General features: G+C 37.8%; 1 protein-coding gene across 2 annotated transcripts in view; it reads left to right on the forward strand.

Annotated features, from left to right (window-relative positions):
• The window catches only part of FAR1 (fatty acyl-CoA reductase 1), a 66,724-nt gene that overhangs the window by 720 nt on the left and 44,565 nt on the right, over nucleotides 1–21,439 (forward strand). Inside the window, exon 2 of one of the 2 annotated variants that reach the window (XM_034644638.1) lies at nucleotides 1,673–1,760. The exons of the other annotated variant lie outside the window; for it this stretch is intronic. The gene's annotated coding sequence lies outside the window, so the exon portion shown is untranslated. The remainder of the gene's footprint in view (nucleotides 1–1,672; nucleotides 1,761–21,439) is intronic. 2 annotated transcript variants of the gene reach the window in all.

Raw genomic sequence — 21,439 nt, forward strand, 5'->3', positions numbered from 1 at the left:
CGCCGCCCCGCCCCCGCCCCCACCCTGGGCCGCCCGGAGCCGGGGGCGCCAGCCTCGCCCGGGATGGTCTGTGCGCCGCTGGGCTGGGGCCGCCGCCCTCCAGAGGGCCGCGCTGGCGAGCGGGGACGCAGGGAGGGGCCTGGTTTGCAGCCGCGGAGCCGTGGGGGCTCAGTCTGGTGTGGGGAGGCCGCATAGAGGTGGTGAAGGTGGGGCGGGGTACTTAACGGAGGAGCCGGCTCGTGTGCTCCGGGTGGCAGTCAGAGGAGGCCTGTGATTAAAGGATTTCTGGTCTGAGGGGGAAGAAAGCGATGGGAAAAGGGTGATGCTCAGAAAAGGGTGCCGGGGAGAAGGCGCGGAGCCTGGGAATGTGGCTGGCCTTTTGGAAGCAGGCATTGATAGTGGGTGGGGGGAAATTGTCTGGGAGTGAAGGGAGGGTAGGGTTTTGAAGGTTAAGATCTCTGGACAAATGGGGGACAGGTGGATTTGGAATAAGAGGCACCTACTCAAACCGGAAGGTGACTGAGAGAAGAAGGTTTTAGGTGAGGTGTGGATGGAAGCTGTTTGACTAGAATGCGTTAGGTGGCCAGTTAGGAGAAAGTATACAAGGAGCCGACGAAGTGGATGTATATAAAGTAGCTGAAGGGTGTGGATCTTTTATGACTAAGTGAGCAAGAGTAACTGTTCCTTTTGGGAGGGTGGGGAGAGCTGAGAGTCTCAGGTAGGAGTCAATCAGCCAGGTTCACAGATAGTTCGGTTCATTCACTACTCATGAGGGCCAAGTACTTAGAGTTAACTCTCACTACTGAGGCTGTTGGTGTCTNTGCCCCCCCCCCCCCCCCCCCGTGATAGTTCATCTATCTAATTGTTTTGCCACAGCAGCACACAAACTCACCCTCTGAAAAGTAAAGGCACAAACATTATTTGCTTTTGATTGGATGGCAATGAGGAATCACTTAATTCTTTATGTTTTTTTAAAAAATTAGAATGTGTTGTTTAAAGGCAGCATCAGAAGGTACTTTCAGAAAATCTGCCCTGTAGGGGAGTTTGTCAGCTATTTTGTTGGGTGTGTGTGATATAGCATAAAAATGATGCAAGAACTCTTAGGGTAACATAGTGAAAATTAACATATGAGTACAATTCTGTTACTGTAGGATCAACCACTTTGATGCAGTAGAATTTGATTATGTATCATACTTGTTGGTAAGTTTTTTAGTCTTGGGAAGAGTCTTGTAGCTAAATACGTTCAAAGTTCTTTTCACTTAAGAGGAAGAAAGACATGGTATGTGTGTATCACTGCTACTGCCTCTCTGTGTAAAGCTTTATGAATTTTTATTTGTGGGGTGTGGGCAGAGGTTGGGGGCAGAGAAGAGGTAGTAGAAACAAAATTGGCCCACTACCACATTTTCAGTGGATTGAAATGGGAGGAGTTGGTAGGCACTGAGGTTTAATATCTGCTTGAGGATAGGACAAAAGGATTGTGAAGCGTTAAATGCTTCTTCACAAACATGAAGTGCTGAGGACAGAAACCAAAGAGGACATATGTTGTATGCGATATTTCCTTAGCCAGATCACCAGAACATCATAGCTAATGGATCATTCTTTAAGAGGTAGAAATAATTTCATGGAAGTAATTTCTTGGCACTGCTATTCATTGATCACATTTTACCCTCAGTATAACAGAATACCTAAGTGCTGAAGACTCAGAGCAGAGAAGTAATCCAAGTGGTATGGAGTTAATCAGGGAAGGTTTCCAGGAAGAGGTGAGTTTTGAGACATCGTTGGAACTAGGAGTGTGGATATGTTATTAGAAGACATGAAGATGACATTCCAGTAGTTTGGACATGCTATCAAATACACTGTGGACAAGAATGACACATTAAAAATTGTTTTAAGGAGGATGGAAGATTTGAATGAAGATTTAAGAGTGTGGAGAGCAATTAAATCTATGGTTGTAGCTTAGTTAAAAAATAATGATTCTGTCTGATGGCTAGGAGAGAAGAATTAGAATAGTTAATGATGAATTGGAGACAGGTAGTAAGGGAAATAGCACGAAAATATTTTTTGATATTTGAGATAAGAAAATATGTTGACAATAAGTTGGGTTATTGAGAGGTAGATTTGGTGTTCAACCATAAAATAATCAGAAATATTTTTGAGTTCCATACTGGATTATGTTGATAATAATAGCAAAATTTATTGGGTGCCAGACAGTTTTGAGCTTTTTGAGTGTCATCTTTCTTTGATTATCTCCGTTTTATAGATGAGGCAACTGAGATTCAGAGATTTAATTTGCCCCAGATCACACAGCTAGTAGGAGCCAGGTCAGGACTGACAGAGTCAGTAAATATTAATTGAGCATATGCTTCATGCCAGGTACAGTGTTAAATGCTGTAGGTTCAAAGTTGACAAGGAAATCCAAAAGTCAGGCTGGAGCCATTTATTTTGGAGGTTGTCAGGAATTAATAGAAGGGAGCCAGTGAAGAAAGAGAAAAAGATGAGTTGGAGAGACTCTTGTACACACTGACGAATGTACTGTTTTGAAAAACTTAGGATAGAAATAGTTTTAAGAAAGAGGAAGTAGTCAACAGCAAAATATATGGCTGAGAGACTCAGAAGAACAAAGACTGAGAAGAAACCATTGAGTTAAGTGAGAAAAAACTTGTGTGAATTTAGTCTAAAAAACCAGAATTAAGATAATAAGGTATAGGCAGATAGTTACTCATGTTTAGTGGCAAGTGCTCTATACAAATTTAAAATATGATGGCAGTTATGGTCAAATTCATAGGAAAGATGTTGGTATGTCCCTTTCTAATATTTTAATCTTTGGTAAGATCATGGGTGGTTTTAAAAATGCTCATACTCTTTTTATTTTCCAAGTTTATAAAAACAAGCATTACTTTTATAATTAGTGGGAGAGAAAATCATTCTACTGAAATGAGCTAATAGGGAATATGTGGGTGGGCTTCTCTGAATTTTGTTTGGGGTAGGGGAAAAGATGGTCTTATTTCAGTGTGTACTGCTGCATATGAGATACTTTGGTCAGTACATTCCTGTCTTGGAAATGACTAGACACATCCTGAAACTGTATATACTGAAGGATGGCATTTGCTTAATCTGAGGGATCAGGTTACTAAATCACCTTGAAGCATGGAGATATGGTCTTGGCTCTTCTGAATATTGTTTTTTTAGGGTTTAATAAATGAATATAAGGTTAAACAAAAGCACACCACTCATTTAATTGAGTCATTTTAACTGTCCCTTGGACTTTATACCTTTCTTTCTTCCCACACATTGGTTCTGTAGTTCCTCTCTTAGTGGGTTTGTAATGGGCTTAGAGTTTCAGTTCAGTAAGACGATATGAAAGTGCTGAATTTACATATAACTAATTTAACTTAAAATTTGTCATTGTTTTCTATTCCCAATTTGAAGAAGAAAAGAGACAAATTTCAAGACAATGAAATAAGCTTTTCTAATCAAATAGTTATTTGAAAGCAAACTAGTAGGATTTGCCCCAGGATCAGTACAGTTTTATTCCAGTCTCTAAAATGGAGATGGAGGAATCTTGTAAGTCAAGAATAGGATCTAGTTTTTAGTTTAATTTGGCCCATAGGGATTGTGAGAGGAAATGTAAAATTTCATCTAGGTACTGTACTTTGTTCCTTAAATTATTGCATTTAGTTCTCATACAATTCTGCAAGGTGGATAACCTATTAACAGATGAGAGAATGAGGCTCAGAGAAGTTAGTATTAACTTTCCAAAGGTTGGAGAGGTAGGAGCAGAGCTGAGATTCAAACCTTGCTTTGTGGAACGCCAAAATTCATGCATATGACATAAAAGGCAAGAAAGACTTGTTTATATTAATACCTAGAATTGAAAAAAATGCCACATAGCCTTAGGTGTTTAGTAACTGTTACCTTAGAAGATGGGACTATTGCTCTGTGTGTTTGCCTTGTGACACTGGCTCTTAAATGATGATGATTGTTGCATGTCTTTTAAGGGTGCATTATATTACCTTTAGAGGTGTATGTGTTCACATTTTAGTATTTTTTGAAATGACGATGTAATTTATAGTATCTTTTTAAAAATGTTTATGAAGTGGATACTACGTCTTTTTTTTTTAAATTTGAAGCTCTAGTTGTCTTTATTAAATGATTGATGAATTGGACACCACAGCATCTAGTAAGTAGAGAGGCATTCCCAAATGGCTATGTCTTAAAGTCACATGTGTGTCTCTGAATTGAGGAAGTGTGGTATATGCATATAGTCTGCATGTGCAATGCCTTAGCAGTTTGTTGTGTGCATTTTCTTCCCACCTCCTTCCTTTACTTAGCCTATTAACTTTTTTTTTGTTGTGGTATTATATAAACTGAAGTACATATTAATAGTAAAATAGTCATTCTCTTTAGTTAGTGAATATTATAGTGTAGAAGAAAGTACTTTGATGTGGAAAATTCACATTGCACTGCGAATCAGCAGATCTGAATTTTAATTTTGTTTTTGCTAGTGACTTAATGTGTAACTTGAGGCAAGTCACTTCCCCTCTCTGAACTTTAGTTTTCTCATCTCTAAAATGGAGTGGGGAGGGGAACTTTTTAGACCTGTCCAGCTTGAACAAACTGAATGCTCTCTTTAATGAAAAACGTGGATGCCTTAGATCCTTCTTAAAAACTGTATTTCTTACCATTCTACTATTTTTTTCTTTGTCTTTTTCCCTTTGCCTTCTCTCCTTGCCCTTTTTTCTATGGATCCTTGAGAGTACTATCAGATCCAGTATATTAGAGAGGATGTGTTATTTTTGATACCCTACATTTACTAAGACAGGATATTTGAGAAATTAGGTACTTTGTAAATAGTTAGCAAATGAATATATGTTTTATCTGAGTTTAATAAAAGGATCATTTAAATAAAATACCATACAGAAGATTTTAAAGTTTCTTTGGAAGGTAGTTCTGCCTAAATAATGAAATGTGTTTAGTCAAGTAAATTTATCTGCTCTCTGTGGGGGCAGATGTATAAAGAAGAAAACTACTGGACCTGTTTTCGAAAAGTTTTCTGTCCTAGAAGGAGAAGGAATCTCCTTTAAACTTTGTGTTATGGAAAATTGCCAACATAAAATGCACATCACCAACTTTAGCAGTTACAAACCTGTGGTTAATCTTGTTTCATTTCTACCTCCACCCACTTGCCCCTTTTTTATTTTGAAGCAAATCCCTAGACATTTTTACTAGTTACTACCATATAGCATGATGAGTGTGACAATAGACATGCTAAGTGAAGTGGAAATTGTTCATTTAAGTATATTTTGAGACTTGTATGTTATACTGTGCTAGGCAAGAGGAATTAGATATAATAATCTACTGTGGGGCAGGGGTAATATAATTGGATAGACTGAATATACATATATAAAATAATATAGCAATGTGAGATCATATACCAAAATTGGTGATAGAGATTTTAAGTGAGAGATAACATTATTTCTGAATAAAAGTAAGATTTAGGGAAAAAGAACATTAAGGGGTGTGATGAGGGTGATCACATGGAGAAAGCATGTAGTTAGAAAAATCTAACTTCAGCTTCATAGAAAAAGTTATATCTAAATCTGTATCTCTATACCTTTTAGACCTCTACAGCATATTATTGACATACTTTAATCTTAAATCAATATTTGAAAAAAGCCAGTTTCCGTATTACAATTTAGAACACACTGCTTTATGACTCTATCATTGTCTGTGGTGAATTATTTGGCACATTTCATTAAAAAGCTTCTAAATATCTTAGTACCACATGTATTAATGGATCCATTTTGTCTAGAATGTTTTTGTGTGTGCCACCAGCTTTCAAATATAAATCATTTTGAGATCTTAAATGGTGGTGTATATGTATGTGTTTAAATGTTAACCATTAGACAATTTTAAGATTACTTTGAAATATCTAGTTTACATCATTCTTGTCTTTTATGGAATTCTTGCGAGAAATGTTGGCATTACATGAGTTTTCTCACATGAGATATTCTCCTTGAATTTAAGGAATTCTTACCATTATATGTTATTATTTTGGAGTATTGACTTACATACTTTGAAGTATTAATTGAGAATAAAATCTTAAAATATGTTCCATAATGCAGAGATTTTTAGTCAAAGGTCATGACCTCTGTTGAGCATCTTCTCAAAGCTTTGTGCTATCTCCTTAGAAAAACAAACAGTAATCTCCCCTTGTCCGTAGTTTTGCTTTACATGGTTTCAGTTACCCATGGTCAGCCTTGATCCGGAAGCAGGTGGTCCTCCTTCTGACACATTAGAAAGTCAGTAGTAGCTTAATACTAAGTAACAATGCCTACATCATTTACCTTTCTTTATCTCATCAGGTAGGCATTTTATCATCTCACATCATTATTAGAAGAAGGGTGGTGAGTACAGTACAATAAGATGTTTTTGGAGGGAGAAAGACCACATTCATATGACTATTGTTGCAGTATATTGTTTATAATTTTTCTATTTTATTATTATTATTATTGTTAATCTCTTACCATGCCGAATTTATAAATTAAACTTACCATAGGTATGTATAGGAAAAAACAGTATGTATAGGGTTTGGTACTATTTGCAGTTTCAGGCTTCCACTGGGGGTCTAGGAATGTATCCACTGTAGGTTAAGGGGAATTACTGTTACTTGCACACTTTGTTTTTCATATAATTTCAGGGGATTAATAAGACCCTCAGAACCTGGGGCATCTGGGTGGCTTAGTTGGTTAAGTATCTGCCTTCTGCTCAGGTCGTGTTCCCAGGGTCCTGGGATTGAGTCATTGGGCTCCCTGCTCAGTGGGGAGTCTACTTCTTCCTCTCCCTCTGCCCCTCCCACTGCTTTTGCTCTTTCTCTCTTTCTCAAATAAATAAATAAAATATTAAAAAAAAAAAAGACACTCAGAACCCATCGTGGGTCTGTGGATTCTAGTTTAATAAACTATTCTTTAATGTATAGGCAGAAAACATATTGCTAAAGTTCAACTCAAATTTATTTCTGTGTGTACTGCTCACTTTTTACAAACAAGTGTCTTTTATTATTGAGTGATAAAAATTATGAAGTGCATTATGCATATGCCTAATTTTGAAAAATAGACCAAGATTTTATTTTATTTTTATTTTTTTAAACATTTATTTATTTATTTTAGAGAGAGAAAAAGAAAGAGTATGAGCAGAGGGAGGGATAGAGGGAGAGAAAGAGAGACGACTCATGCAGACTCCCTGCCAAGCGCAGAGCCCAACATGGGGCTCAGTCCAGGACCATGTCCAAGATTATGACCTGAGCCAAAATCAAGAGTTGGCTGCCCAACTGACTGAGCCACCCACGTGTCCCTGAAAAATTTTATTTTTAAGTAATTTCTGCACCCAGTGTAGGACTCAGGCTCATGATCCCGAGATCAAGAGTAGCATGCTCTACCAACTGAACCAGCCAGGCACCCCCCCAAAATAGAACAATTCTTAATTGAATTCTTGGGAAAAAGTAAGCTATGGCCTGCTTACTAAATATGTTGAATGATTTTATCAAAGATTTTGGAATAAGTATATGGTACTTCATATAATGGGTGCTATCCATCCTGAATTAATAGGAAGTAGAATATGACTTTAAGAATGAGTAAATATATAAATACAATTTTTTAAAGGTAAAGGAAAAAAATACTTTGGCCTAACTTACCCTTATATAGTTGAGATCTGTGGAGGAGAGGGTCTGTTAAAGTATTTTGAGTTGTACATTTGTGTTAAAATCATTCCCGTATTTGATATGGGGGCTTAGAAATGTGTCTTGGACTGAAAGGATTGATTCTCTGTGGAGCCCTGAGAGTGTGTTTATCATCCATCCATCTAGTTTGAAGGATGGTCCTAAGTAAGTTTCTTAGAAATATATGGTTTAAAAGATGGTGGGTTGCACCTTAAACGTAAGCATAGTAGTGATTTTTTTTTATTTTAATGTTTTTTTATTATATTATGTTAGTCACCATACAGTACATCCCTGGTTTCTGATGTAAAGTCCGATGTTTCATCAGTTGCGTATAATACCCAGTGCACCATGCAATACGTGCCCTCCTTACTACCTATCACCAGCCTATCCCATTCACCCACCCCCTCCCCTCTGAAGCCCTCAGTTTGTTTCTCAGAGTCCATAGTCTCTCATGCTTCATTCCCTCTTCTGATTACCCCCCTTTCTTTATCCCTTTCTTCCCCTACCGATCTTCCTAGTTCTTATGTTCCATAGATGAGAGAAGCCATATGATAATTGTCTTTCTCTGCTTGACTTATTTCACTTAGCACATAATAGTGATTTTTAGCATAAGCAGAATCCTCAGGAGATAGGAACAGTTGAATTAGCTGCTGTTGAGACATTTGACTGTGAAGATCAGTGAATTTTAGGTGTGTTGCTTTAAAATGATACCCTTTGTGACCTGTTAGAGTTAATAATTCTCTGAGTATCTAATGTACTACTAGAAAACAGCTTATTCTAATACATAGTAATAGATACATAGACTCGGAGAGCTAGGAGAAGGAGGATTTAACCATCAGTGATTTTGGCTCCTTTTCAATGAATTTTGCGAATGATCAGAGCAGTGAATTGGCCCAAGGTCAGGTGTTTAGTGGCAGTCCAAAGAGTGTAGTTATTCATTACTGATTTTTAAAAAAATTTTAACTGACTTAAATTCAAAGAGTTAACATATAGTATATCATTAGTTTTATATGTAGAGTTCAGTAATTCATCAGTTGTATATAATACCCAGTGCTCGTTACATCACGTGCTCTCCTTAATGCCCATCACCCACTTACTCCATCCCTCCACTGACCTCCCCTCCCCCAGTTTGTTTCCTATAGTTATGAGTCTCTTACGGATTGTCTCTTTTTCTGATTTCATCTTATTTTTCCCTCCCTTTCCCTATGATCCTCTGTTTTGTTTCTTAAATTCCACATATGAGTGAGATCATATAATTGTCTTTCTCTGATTGACTTATTTCGCTCAGCATAATACCCTCCAGTTCCTTCCATGTCGATGTAAATGGTAAGATCTCATCTTTTTTGATGGCTGAGTAATATCATATATATATTTTATATATGTATATATACCACATCTTCTTTATCCATTCATCTGTCGATGGACATTGGGCTCTTTCCATAGTTTGGCTATTGTAGACATTGCTGCTATAAACATTGGGGTGCTGGTGCCCCTTCAGATCATAGTGTTTGTGTACATACCTAGTAGTGCAATTGCTGGGTTGTAGGGTAGCTCTGTTTTTAACTTCTTGAGGTTCTTCCTTGAGGATCTTGAGGAACCTCCATGCTCTTTTCCAGAGTGGCTATACCAGCTTGCATTCCTACCAACAGTGTAAGAGGGTTCCCCTTTCTCTGCATCCTCACCAACATTTGTTTTTTTCCTGACTTGTTAATTTTAGGCATTTTGACTGGTGTGAGTTAGTATCTCATTGTGGTTTTGATTTGTATTTCCCTGATGCCAAGTGATGTTGAACATTTTTTCACGTGTCTGTCGGCCATTTGTATGTCTTCTTTGGAGTAATGTCTGTCCATGTCTTCTGCCCATTTCTTGACTGGATTATTGATTACTGATTTTTGATAAGTCTGTTGTGCTTACTGATTTTAGTTGTCTTCATTCTGGATCTCAGTTTCTGGAGAAGGAAGTATATTTACACTAGCGCTTTGAGTATTATGGCTTTGATTCTCAATTGATAAATTGACTAAGAATTATCTGGATTTTTATACTCTTAATGTTTTTACTTTGCTGTACATGTTCTCAACCAATCTTTAGCACAGTAACCCATGGTTAAAATGCTTATTCAGGTGGGTTCTTAGGAGCTTGAATCAGTTTCACAGCTGGAAACAGATACTAAGAATCCACAAAGTCATCAGACACTCCCCTCATGTTTTCTATACTTTCTGAGCTGATCCCTGCCTGCAACATTTAGTTGCAAGCTCTATCTATGAACCTGGCAAAGTTTTGAAGATAAACCAGGAAAGGATTTTTGGGAAGAGAATTTGTTATAAGATTTAGTACTTTTTAAGACATTTCTGGATGGTTCCCAGAACTAGAGACTGGAGGGATCGTTCACATCCAAGTTCAGAGAAGTTATTTTTACTTCCATGAAGGGTCTGATTCCAAGTACTTATGTCACATTTGGTTGCTATAGACCTGGTGGGCAGGGAGAACACCTGCCCCTGCCTTGGTGACACTATAGCCAGGGCAAGGACCCTTAAAACAGTGACTCTTAAGAGGTTTTAATCCCAGCTTTTTAGCTGGATCATTCTTTAGCTTAATAATTCCCACTTTCTGGTGGAAAAAATAATAATTGTCAAGGTACAAGCATTTTGGGAAAGAGGGATTTTCTTCAGCAGTTAGAGGTATGGTTAGTTCCTAATTGAATTACAAAAAAAATTATACTTGCTTTAAGTCTAGACTAGCTAGAAAACTGTAGGTCTCAAATCCTAGTGATACAATTGTGTAATATATTCTGCAGGTTTAATAAAACAACTAAAATGATATGAATGAAGCTCAACTAATGCTAATTTTTAATTAAAAAGTAAAAATAATGATTGTTGAAAACCACGGCCAGCTAAAGACAACACAACTTCACTGACAAGTGAGTGCCTCTCTTGAAAATTTCAGGATTCCAGCTTTTGAGTGTGCATATGTGGTAGGAGCTTTGTAGCCTTGGGAGTTGCAGTATCCAGAGGTATTAATTGTGTACAGATTGAAGTCTTTGGTAACATTCTAATAACATGCCCACTTTTGTAACTCTTAATCACTGGCTTAATAGTTTATTCATAAGTAGTCTTATGCATCAAAGGAAGATAATGCTTTCTAAATCATTTGTAGTCCATGGGAGGTTTGGTCCATTTTTGGATAATCATTACCTTAAAAGGTAATCTGTGAGCTTCTCCAGAGCATTGTTTCTCTGGCTGTGTTGAGAAATTTGTGAAAGGCTGGGCTTAAATAGAATTCAGTGGGCTTCTATACCTCAGGACATTTGGTAGTCTTTGATATGCTAATATACTGTTGATCCCTGGTTGGGGGTAAAGCATACAGTTTCCCAGCCCCATTTACCATGATTTGGAAAACTGCCTGTTTTTAGGTTCAGCCTTGAGAACAGATTCAGAAGGTACAGAAGAAAGTGACACAAGAGCAATTAGGAACTACAGCATACAGCATAAATCAGGAACTTCAAACTGCTTTGCTGCTGTTACGGGTTGGCATTTGCTCTAATAATCAGACTGAGTCTGAACTGCTTCTAAACTGCATCTAAACTGCTTCTATAAGCAGTGAAATACCTGATTCTACCAGCTTGTTCTGAATGATCTTAATCTTCGTGAATAGACTTTGGTAGTTTTAAATTACACCACACAAAATACATAATTAGTTATCTCCCTGAGTCAATTTTTGGGTAAACCTGTAGGTAGTGAACATGTAATGTTCATGGTAAACATAATACATTTTCTTGTTAAAATTAGTTTTACTGAGTAACTTGAAATATTTTTACATTAGGTATATTATGGAGTCAAATGTATAACTTTCATGAATTCCTAAGCCAAACAGGGTATTTCCCTTTCTTTAGTTGTGTTCAAGAAGCCTGATTTTTGATAATACACTTAAAGTATTAGTAAGTATAGTTATGTATATTGGAATCCTATATTTCACTTTTCTGAATCTGAAAGTTTTAGGGTAAAAATTTCATGTCCTAACGTGAAGACATTTTTATTAAGGTGAGGAGAGACTGTAGAACAATAGTTTAAGAAAAAATCATGTGACTTATGGTAACTACTTTTTAAAAATTGTTTTCTCCCAGAATAGAATTGAACACATACTTTTATAAGCAATGGAACTGTATGTTACCAAACTGTGTTAATAGGAACTCAACCCTTCTGTAGGCTTTACAGTAGAGAAGTTACCCCACTGGTACAGGCTTTGAGAACAGAAAGAGAAACAAAAGAAAATGGATATTGCTGAAAAATTGAAGTTTTTTTGTCAGCAGATAATTTTAGTGCTGTAGAATTGACATTTACTTTCTGATGGAGGAAGACTTGACTTTTTAAAGATGTCTTTGTGTTTTTTATATCACTCAAAGGAATTTGGAGTCTGATTTTTGTTAATGCCTAATATTTTGCAGGATAATGAAGCCTTAGAGGCGTTTAATGCTGGCCAGAGCGCCATGCTCATGGAGCCACCTCAGTGTATAAAATAGTTGTGTAGTGCCCCTAAGAGAACTAATGAACCTATTGGGATTCCTAACCACCAAGAAGTATCTTAGACATTGAGGAAAATAGGATTCAGAGAGTTAAGTATTCATATGCCAGTGTCTGTGTAGGCAAACAGAGTGCCCATTATATCTACTTCAATGGGTGCTTACAACAGGGTTGGACACTGACGTCTTTTATTGAAAAAAGAAATGTTAACCAAGATGGTACAGCTATTCTTTTGTTTGTGGAAAAATGCCTTCTAAGCCTTAATTTTTGAAAAAGGAAAAAGGAACCCACTATTCTTATCAGCTCGAGTACAGTAAATAGTTTGTGCATTTTGAGTTTGCATTTTGGCCCTTTATTTGTTGCTTACAGCCTACTTTCAGAGGTGGTTTTCTTTTATGTTGAGTCTTAAAACACAAAATAATGATTGCAGAGTTACTAAAATATAATGGAAAAGACGTAAGACCAATGATTCCCAGTATGCCTCCCGTTGGAAGACTATCAAAAATTTTTAAGTATATACTTATCTACAAGGTGAAGCCTTTTCATAATTGAACTAAAATGAGTTGGCTTGCTTTTGGCTAGAAGTGTGTCAACTCCAAGTGGTAACTTACTGATTAGAGGTTCACAGTTTTTTTTTTTTTTTTTAAAGATTTTATTTATTCAACAGAGATAGAGACAGCCAGCGAGAGAGGGAACAGAAGCAGGGGGAGTGGGAGAGGGAGAAGCAGGCTCATAGTGGAGGAGCCTGATGTGGGGCTCGATCCCGCAACGCCGGGATCACACCCTGGGCTGAAGGCAGACGCTTAACCGCTGTGCCACCCAGGCGCCCCTAGAGGTTCACAGTTAAGTGAATAAACAAAAGTGAAATTTTTGTTCAGTAAAAGAGGTTATTTGGTAGGCAAAATATTTCAAAGTATGAGACCCATGGGGCCATATTTTTTAAAGGAATTTTGGGTGACTAAAAATATGTAACAAGGAACAATTCTTTGTTGTTCCCTAGGCCCAAGAAATAGGTCCAACATGGATTAAATAGTTGATAGTCTCAAAAGTAATAAGCAGTTATTTTTCCATGCTCTCGGTGGCAGATGGTATTTTCTAAAGATGGTTTTAACAATATCTCCCATCTCACATGTTCTTTCAGTGTGATCTTGACTCCTCTCATCCTGAGGTGGGGTTTATGTCCTCTCCCCTTGAATTTGGGTGGTCTTGTGATCACTGTGAGCAATAGAATGCAGCAGAAGTTACACTGTGTGACTTCCAAGGTGAAGTAAGAAAAGGTGAGAGACACACTTTAGTTCTCAAATTAAACAAGTATGATTATTTGGATTGAGCTTTAAAAGTCTTTCTATTCTCAGGGCACCTGGGTGGCTCAGTCGGTTAAACATCATCGGCTCTTGGTTTTGGCTCAGGTCATGATCTTGCAGTGGTAGCACTGAGCCCCTCATCGGGCTCCATGCTCAGGGTGGAGTCAGTTTAAGATTCTTTCTCTCTCCCCCTTAGCCCGTTTCCACTCTCCTACGTGCATGCTCTCTCTCTCTCTCAAAAAAAAAAAAAAAAGGTCTTGGCGTCTTGCTATTCTCAAAAGATATAGATCAGATTAGTAACATCAATTATTTCTGAAGAATGAGATTGCTTTGGGGCACCTGGGTGACTCAGTTGGTTAAGCATCTGCCTTCAGCTCAGGTCATGATCCCAGTGTCCTGGGATTGCGTCCCACATCAGACTCCCTGCTTGCCAGGGAGCCTGCCTCTCCCCTGCCTGTGAGCTCTCTCTCTGTCTAATAAATAAATAAAATCTTAAAAAAGAAAAAAAAAAGTGAGAGAGCTGCTACCTAATACTAGAATCCTGGTCTTGAAGACTTTGCAGCTTTGTAAGCAATCTAGCCTGAGATTACCATGCTGCAAAGAAACCCAAACTACTTCACGTGGAGAGATAGGAAGGATCTAAGATCAGGAGCTAGAACTTTTCAGCTAGAACTGTTTAGTTGAACCCTTTCCAAATTCCTAACTTACAGGTACTGTGAGAGAGATGAAAATGATTATTGTTGTTTTACAACACTAAGTTTTTGAGTGATTTTGTTATATAGCAATAAATAATCAGAGCACTGCTTTTCCTGAATCTGCTACTATATACCGATATTTGACCGTGTGTAAATGTATGGTAAGGAATACACCCCAATGATTTGTTCTGGGACCTGACATTAACCTATTTTGATCTTTTACTTTTGGAATATAAAAGGTTTTTTTTATCCTTGTACCCTGCACCCATTTGGAAAAGTCAGTCCATTTTTAAGTATTAAGTAGAGTGTATTTTTTTTTTTTTTTAAAGATTTTGTTTGTTTGACAGAGATAGAGACAGCCAGCGAGAGAGGGAACACAAGCAGGGGGAGTGGGAGAGGAAGAAGCAGGCTCACAGCAGAGGATCCCACAACGCCGGGATCAGGCCAGAGCCGAAGGCAGACGCCCAACCGCTGTGCCACCCAGGCGCCCCTAAGTAGAGTGTATTTTGGTAACTGAAGGTATATCTCGTGTGTTGGGAAGAGTCCCTGATGTGTTTATTATGGCATGAGAGCATGTGCATCATCTTTAGAAGGCCTTTTCACTGTACTCCAATTTTGGTTGCTGTCAATATTGATATTTGGCTTTCTATTAGTTTCCTAGGGCCGCTGTAATAAAGTACCACAAACTGGGTGGCTCAAACCAACAGAAATTTATTGTCTCATAGTTCTGGAGGTTAGAAGTCTGAAATCCATGCTCCCTCTGAAACCTGCAGAGGAATCCTTTGTTGCCTCTTCCTAGTTTTTTTGTTGGCAATTTTGGTGTTCTTTGGCTTGTAGCTGTGTAACTTCAGTCTCTGGTTTTGTTGACGCATGGAGTTCTCCCTGTATCTTCACGCGGCTCTCTTCTTATAAGGACACCTGTGGTAATTGGATTAGCAACCCACTCTGCTCTAGTGTGGTATCTTTTACCTTAACTAATTACATCCTCAATGATCCTATTTCCAAATAAGGTCACATCCTGAGGTACTGGGAGTTAGGAATTCAGCGTATCTCTTTTGAGGGAACACAGCTCAATCCATAACAGGCCTCAAGGGAGATTGGTGTAATTATTTTAACCATTTATAAATTTTTATTCCAGAGTAGATATGAATAGCATTTTTCATCAGTACCCATGAAGTCTGTTCTCTTTATGCTAAGTCCCCCCTTATTTCCTGCTTGCACACATAATACACATAAAATTTGATGGTAGTTTTTAAACTGTTTTAGCTCATCGGCCCCTTTGAGAATCTGATAAAAGCAGTGGATTCTTTCCCTAGAAGAATGTGCAGAGGTATGCATGGGACTCTATTTGCGCACATACATACAGACACACAACAATATTTTGCTTGAAACTTTAACGTGTTCTTGAACTTCCACCCTTAACCCCCCCCCCGGTCCGGAAGCCTGCTCATGAACTTCTGGTTTAGAAAGAGTTAATTAATTTCGATTGGTTAGAGATACCTAATCCCCATTTCCCTTTCCGTGGAAAAACAAAAGGGAAAAGGAGGAAGAGGCGTATGTGTAGGGTGTATAGGATCCCCTCACGGTCACTGCAGCTCCATGTAGCTTTTTGGGGGATTTTCATGTTTACGTGATATTTACCATGTGCTTATTAGTCTCTTTTCCCCTCGCTCCTGTTCCTCACCCCCATATATAACCTTCAGCTAAGTAAAATTGAAAAAAATCTTTTACTTTTCAGTAGAGAAGAATAATCTAGGTTCTTTTATATATGTACCAGTATATAAACAGACTTTTATATCTTGCTATAGTGTTATATTAGCTCATGACCTCTTTAAATTCTGTTATTTTTTAAAAAAAATTTTAAAGATTATTTGAAAGTGAGAGATTGAGCATGTGAGTGCATAGTGGGGAGAAGCAGAGGGAGAGAAAAACTCAAGCAGACTGTGTGCTGAGCATAGAGCCTGACACTGGGCTCTGATCTCATGACCCTGAGATCATGACCTGAGTTGAAACCAAGAGTCACCTGAGCTGAAACCAAGAGTCAGACACCCAAGCGACTGCACCACTCAGGCACCCCAATTCTGTGTTATTTTTTGATTATTATGTCAAAATTATTTTGAAAAGATAGTGGTCTAGGGTTTCTGAGTCTGCGACAGGAGTGTATTTATGCTTTTCTTCGCTTGTCCCCTTTCTCCAAAATAATATTGCCCAAACCTCACCCCTGAACATCTTAATGGGCTTTCCTTTTAAAAATACAGATTTTCTTTTTTTTACATACCTTGAAACTGGCTATAGGATATGTTTTAATTTTGCATTTAGCCACAGGCATATTTATTATATTTCTGAAGCCTGGCATTCAGGCGTTGGTTTGTTTTTGAAGATATTATATCAAACAAGTATTTACTATTTTACATTGCTATGCATGGTAAGTCTAATAATAGTGAAATCACAGGAGATGAATTTTCAGACCAGACTGATTTCCTGTTGATGCATTTCTCATTTGTGTTCATTTTCCTGAATATGAGATATTGGAAATCATTATTTAGAATAGGCATTAACAAACTATGGCTTTCACACTGCCTTCCTCTTTTTCTGAGTGAAGTTTTATTGGAACACGTCCGTACCCATTCGTTCACTTAATTATTTATGGCTGATTTTGTGCCCCAAATGGCAGAATGAAGTATTTGATATAAAGATAGTATGGCCCACAGAATTGAAAATATTTACTACCTAACCCTTTACAGAAAACCTTTGCTAACTGTTGGTTTAGAATACTTTGTAATTCTTCCCTTTTAAGGATATTTAAATTTTTTTTCTTACTTTTCAGTGATGAAATCTGAAGGATATTAAAAGACCATCTAGCTCAACTTTTTATCTGGTGCTTGAATTTCCCTAGGTATTCCGACCAGGTGGTCGTCCAGCTTAGAGGCCTAGGACAATAAGACAAAAATGGCATTGGATGTGCTATGTTAAACACAGAAGAATGACCTCTGACTGGGAGTCAGTCAGTGACTCCCAATGAAAAGATAGATGATATATCTTAATCTTTGTCCATTGGGTCTCCCTTCTGTCTCCATTGGTAGGTTTTGACTTCGGCTTTGTTTACATGGTAAAGGCACAGAGAAGCCAAATTTTAAGAGGAAGACAGCTAAATGGATCCTACTTCAAGATACAGCGTTAAGTGGTGGAGATTTATAGGAAAGTGAATTGAATGGTTAGACATTAACTTGAGACTTTCATATTCAGTGCTTAGTTGCCCTAATAGATTTATAACTGCTAAAACACAGAACTAAGTCCTTACAAATAAAGATTTGTCAGATTTTACAGTTTGTGTTAAAATTGTTGGTGCAGAAAGAAACATATACAGGTAGAGCAAGTCTAGACTTCACTGCAGAACTGTATTTGGTAGTTCTGTGTACTTCACTACTTAGTGAACGTGGTGAACATAGGTGATCTCTCAGGAGGTGGAAGAGAGGGGCATCTAATCCCAAGGTCAGCATTATCTGAAGGGCGAATGAATTTCTCACATTTCATTCTTGAAATCTAGCCTGTCTGGGTCTTGTTCTTCAGCAGTTTCATAGTTATCATCTGGTTTTTAATCTAATAGATTTTTCCATCTTATAAGGAAATGGAATGTAATGTAAGTGATAAAGATTAGCAGAAGAAAGATAATAGCCTTTGTTTTTTTTCTTAACACCACCCTTTTATTTTCACTTTAAAAAAGATTTGTCAGGTGCAACTTACTGTCTGTCTCTCTGTCTTTGTCTCCCTATCTCTGTCTCTTTCTCTTGCTCACTCTCATATTTTGAGAGTACTTTTTTTTTTTGTAAGAATTTTTTTTTTTTTTTAAGATTTTATCTATTTGATAGAGATAGAGACAGCCAGCGAGAGAGGGAACACAAGCAGGGGGAGTAGGAGAGGAAGAAGCAGGCTCATAGCAGAAGAGCCTGATGTGGGGCTCGATCCCATAAAGCCGGGATCACGCCCTGAGCCGAAGGCAGACGCCCAACCGCTGTGCCACCCAGGCGCCCCGAGAGTATACTTTTTGCTTTAATAAACCTTCCCTCCCGTTTGTGTCGCTCAAAAAAAAAAATTGTCAAACTTTTTTCTAACAGATGAAAATGAGTTTGTAAATAGTTAGAAGACAAAATATAGTGGGGACTGGCTAGTTGAGAGGAAAATTTGTGCTTTCAAATATTTTTTGGTACCCTCTGACTTTTCTATTTTATAAAAATTTTTAAAAAATATATAACACATGCACATAGTACATAATTTAAAAATGCACAGAAGGATATGTAGTGAAAAGTAAATGCACATCGTCTCTATTCATTTGTCGAGTTCTCCCTCCCAGATGTCACCATCATTACCAATTTTTTGGCTTTTTTTGCCAGAAGTAATCTATGTATTTATAAGCATGTGCATACTTCTTTCCATTCCTTTTTCGTAAAAGTTGGTGTATCATATGGTATATTACTTTCTTGACTTTTAAGATTTATCATGAATGCTATTGCATATCAGAATAAATATGTTGAACCACCTCATTCTTTTTTTAGATGCAGAGTATGCCATTATAATAATGTACCACTTTGTTTGCTCAATTACCTGTTGGTGGACATTTAAGTTTCTAACTTTCTGTTAAGAGGTGGACAGTAAATATTTTAGGCTTTGTGGGCCATAAAGTCTCTGTTGCGAGTTCTCAGCTCTGCTGTTGAAGTATAAAAGCAAGTATGGGTAATTCATAAGGCTGGATGTTGCTGTGTTCCAACAAAATTTTATTTATAAAAAATAGAATTAGGAGAGATTTGGCTCTGGGGCAATAGTTTGCCACCCTCTGGTTTAGACTCATAGTAGGAGAATAGGGAATTAACTGCAGGTTTTGAGCAGGTGGATGTCTCAGAAACTCATCTACCGAATGATAAAAGCCCAGATTTAAGGCAGCAGACTATTCTATACACCCCACATTGCTGGTGAAATCAGGTCTCTGAGAGCTCTGCCAGGGTTTTCTCCCTAATAGTGCAATAGCGTGGGTGGGGTCTTTAGGTTAAAATTCTTTATTCCCTGAGCTGGACAGGTATTATGTTCTAAAGGTTAGATTTAAAGATTTTTTTAAATCCCTGCCTATTATTTCTTCCATTTTACCTCGAAAATGGGTTAGGCAGTGTTTCTCAAAGTTTGGATTCCAAGCAGCCTGCCTTAAATCAACTGTGATTCCTGAATTTGGAAAGGGCTCTTATGGAACTATTTAAAACTGTAAAAATGTAATTATGTGTCCAGTCTTTTGTGTATTACATTTATCCTCACACAAATGATATGAAGTGAAGAGGGAGTTGGGTATGCTATCTGTATTTCAGAGATGAGAAAACCAAAGAACCAAATAGTAAGTAAGTTCACCCCCAAGATAAATGGGTGTATCTGGATTCTAGCCCACCCCTGCTAGACTCAGAGCCCAAGGGTTCCTTCTGTGTCATGGCATGAGGTTTTATGAAAGGCTTGTTTCCACAAAGGGCCTACGTTATTTAGCAGGAAACAGTTTATAGTGGGGCCTGATTTCATACGGTACTGAAAATGGGTTCACTAGAGATTTAGTTTCCTTATCTGGGGAAGGAAACCCTTGCCTTCTACCCTCTTAGGTTCGGTGACTGGTGCCTGCTAATTGAACTGACAGAAGACAGGTTAACAGGAGGAAATGGGTGTGTGTCTGTGTGTGTGTGTGATATATACACACACTTTTTTTTATGTGCACTAGGGTTTTCATGTCACAGGAAAGACATGAAAACCCAAAGAGAGGTGGTAAGACTTGAAAGCTTACATACCATATTAACAAAGAATGATAAATTATGAAGTGATGGGTGGGAGGTTGGGTGAAATAGGTGATGGGAATTAAGGAGTACACTTACAGTGAGCACTGAGTAATGTATAGAATTCTTGAATCACTGTGTTGTACACCTGAAACTAATATAACACTGTATATTAAATATACTGGAAGTAAAATAAAAAGCAATTTAAAAAATAAAGTCAATTAAAAATGCAAAAATGGAGAAGTGGCTAGACAAAGGAAAAGGAGTTTGGGCTTCTAGAAGCAGTAAATTGTAGGAAGTTAAATATATGGGAAAAGTAACAGAAGATAGGGTTTATTTTAGTAAGGTTTGTTGTGCAGACTCATCTCAGTGCTACCTTTATTTACATCATCTCCTTGGCCATAAAACTCCCCCAGAGTCCTCATTACGGCAGTCCTCATTTCTCAAAAGTTCCTGCTTTTAGTCAGGTAGGGGAGGCTCAGGGAAGACTTCTTTCTGCATCTGTTAAATCTCAATTGCCTTTAGCTGAAAGTAATCCATATGCCAAAGTGACATATTTTAAGGTATATATTCTGATCCGCCACTCTCCCTCACAACATTTCTATTTTTCACAGTTATGTACCATACATGTTTTCAAAATTCGATGATTCTTAGGATTACTTTGGTATAGGTATTTGTAGAAATATGTTTGAATTTGTTACTTAGCTTAAGCAAGACCCCAGAGCTTCTTGTCTTCCACCCTTACTACCTCTCTTGATCTGGGTTTTTTTATTTCTAACGTTCCAATGAATGATTCTGTCTAGGTAAGGTCTTTCAGTGGGTTGGGTGGAGCAGAGTTGGAAATAAATCCGCTAACCTTTGATAAGTGCGTATTTCTTAACCTGAGGATAATGTCTTTTTATTCAGACTGATAGTGACAATAATTAAGCCCAACTAAATGGTCTTTGAGTCAAGTTCTGTTTGACCGTAGACCTCTTCTGCTCTCTCTCTTTGTTGGCTGCCTCTGGAAATGGCCCTCAGGGAAGTCCTGGTAAAATCTAATTGCCTTTAAATTTTAATTGTTTAAGAGTCTACCTGAACCAGTAAATAGTTACATTTCTGTTCTGTGTTGTTAGTTAGGCCTCTTGACTCTTATTGTGAAATGATGTGGAATTTTAAGAATTTGCCTTATTTCATATGTTAAAATTTCTGTGAAGCAGATTTTTGTCTCTTATGTGCCAAGAAGGCCCCATTCGAAATGCACCTTCAAGGCTATCTTTTCCAAACTCTTCACTTTCTCTGAACTTCTCTTCCAGTGCTGTGCACTCAGTCCTTATCCATTGAGTTGATTGATGCCTTTACCTCACCTCACAGGACAAGTAGAAACTTTATCCCCCATGCCCCACAACCCCCCCCACACACAACCCCC

This window comes from Ailuropoda melanoleuca, chromosome 16 (genome assembly GCF_002007445.2).
Source record: "Ailuropoda melanoleuca isolate Jingjing chromosome 16, ASM200744v2, whole genome shotgun sequence".
NCBI lineage: Eukaryota > Metazoa > Chordata > Mammalia > Carnivora > Ursidae > Ailuropoda > Ailuropoda melanoleuca.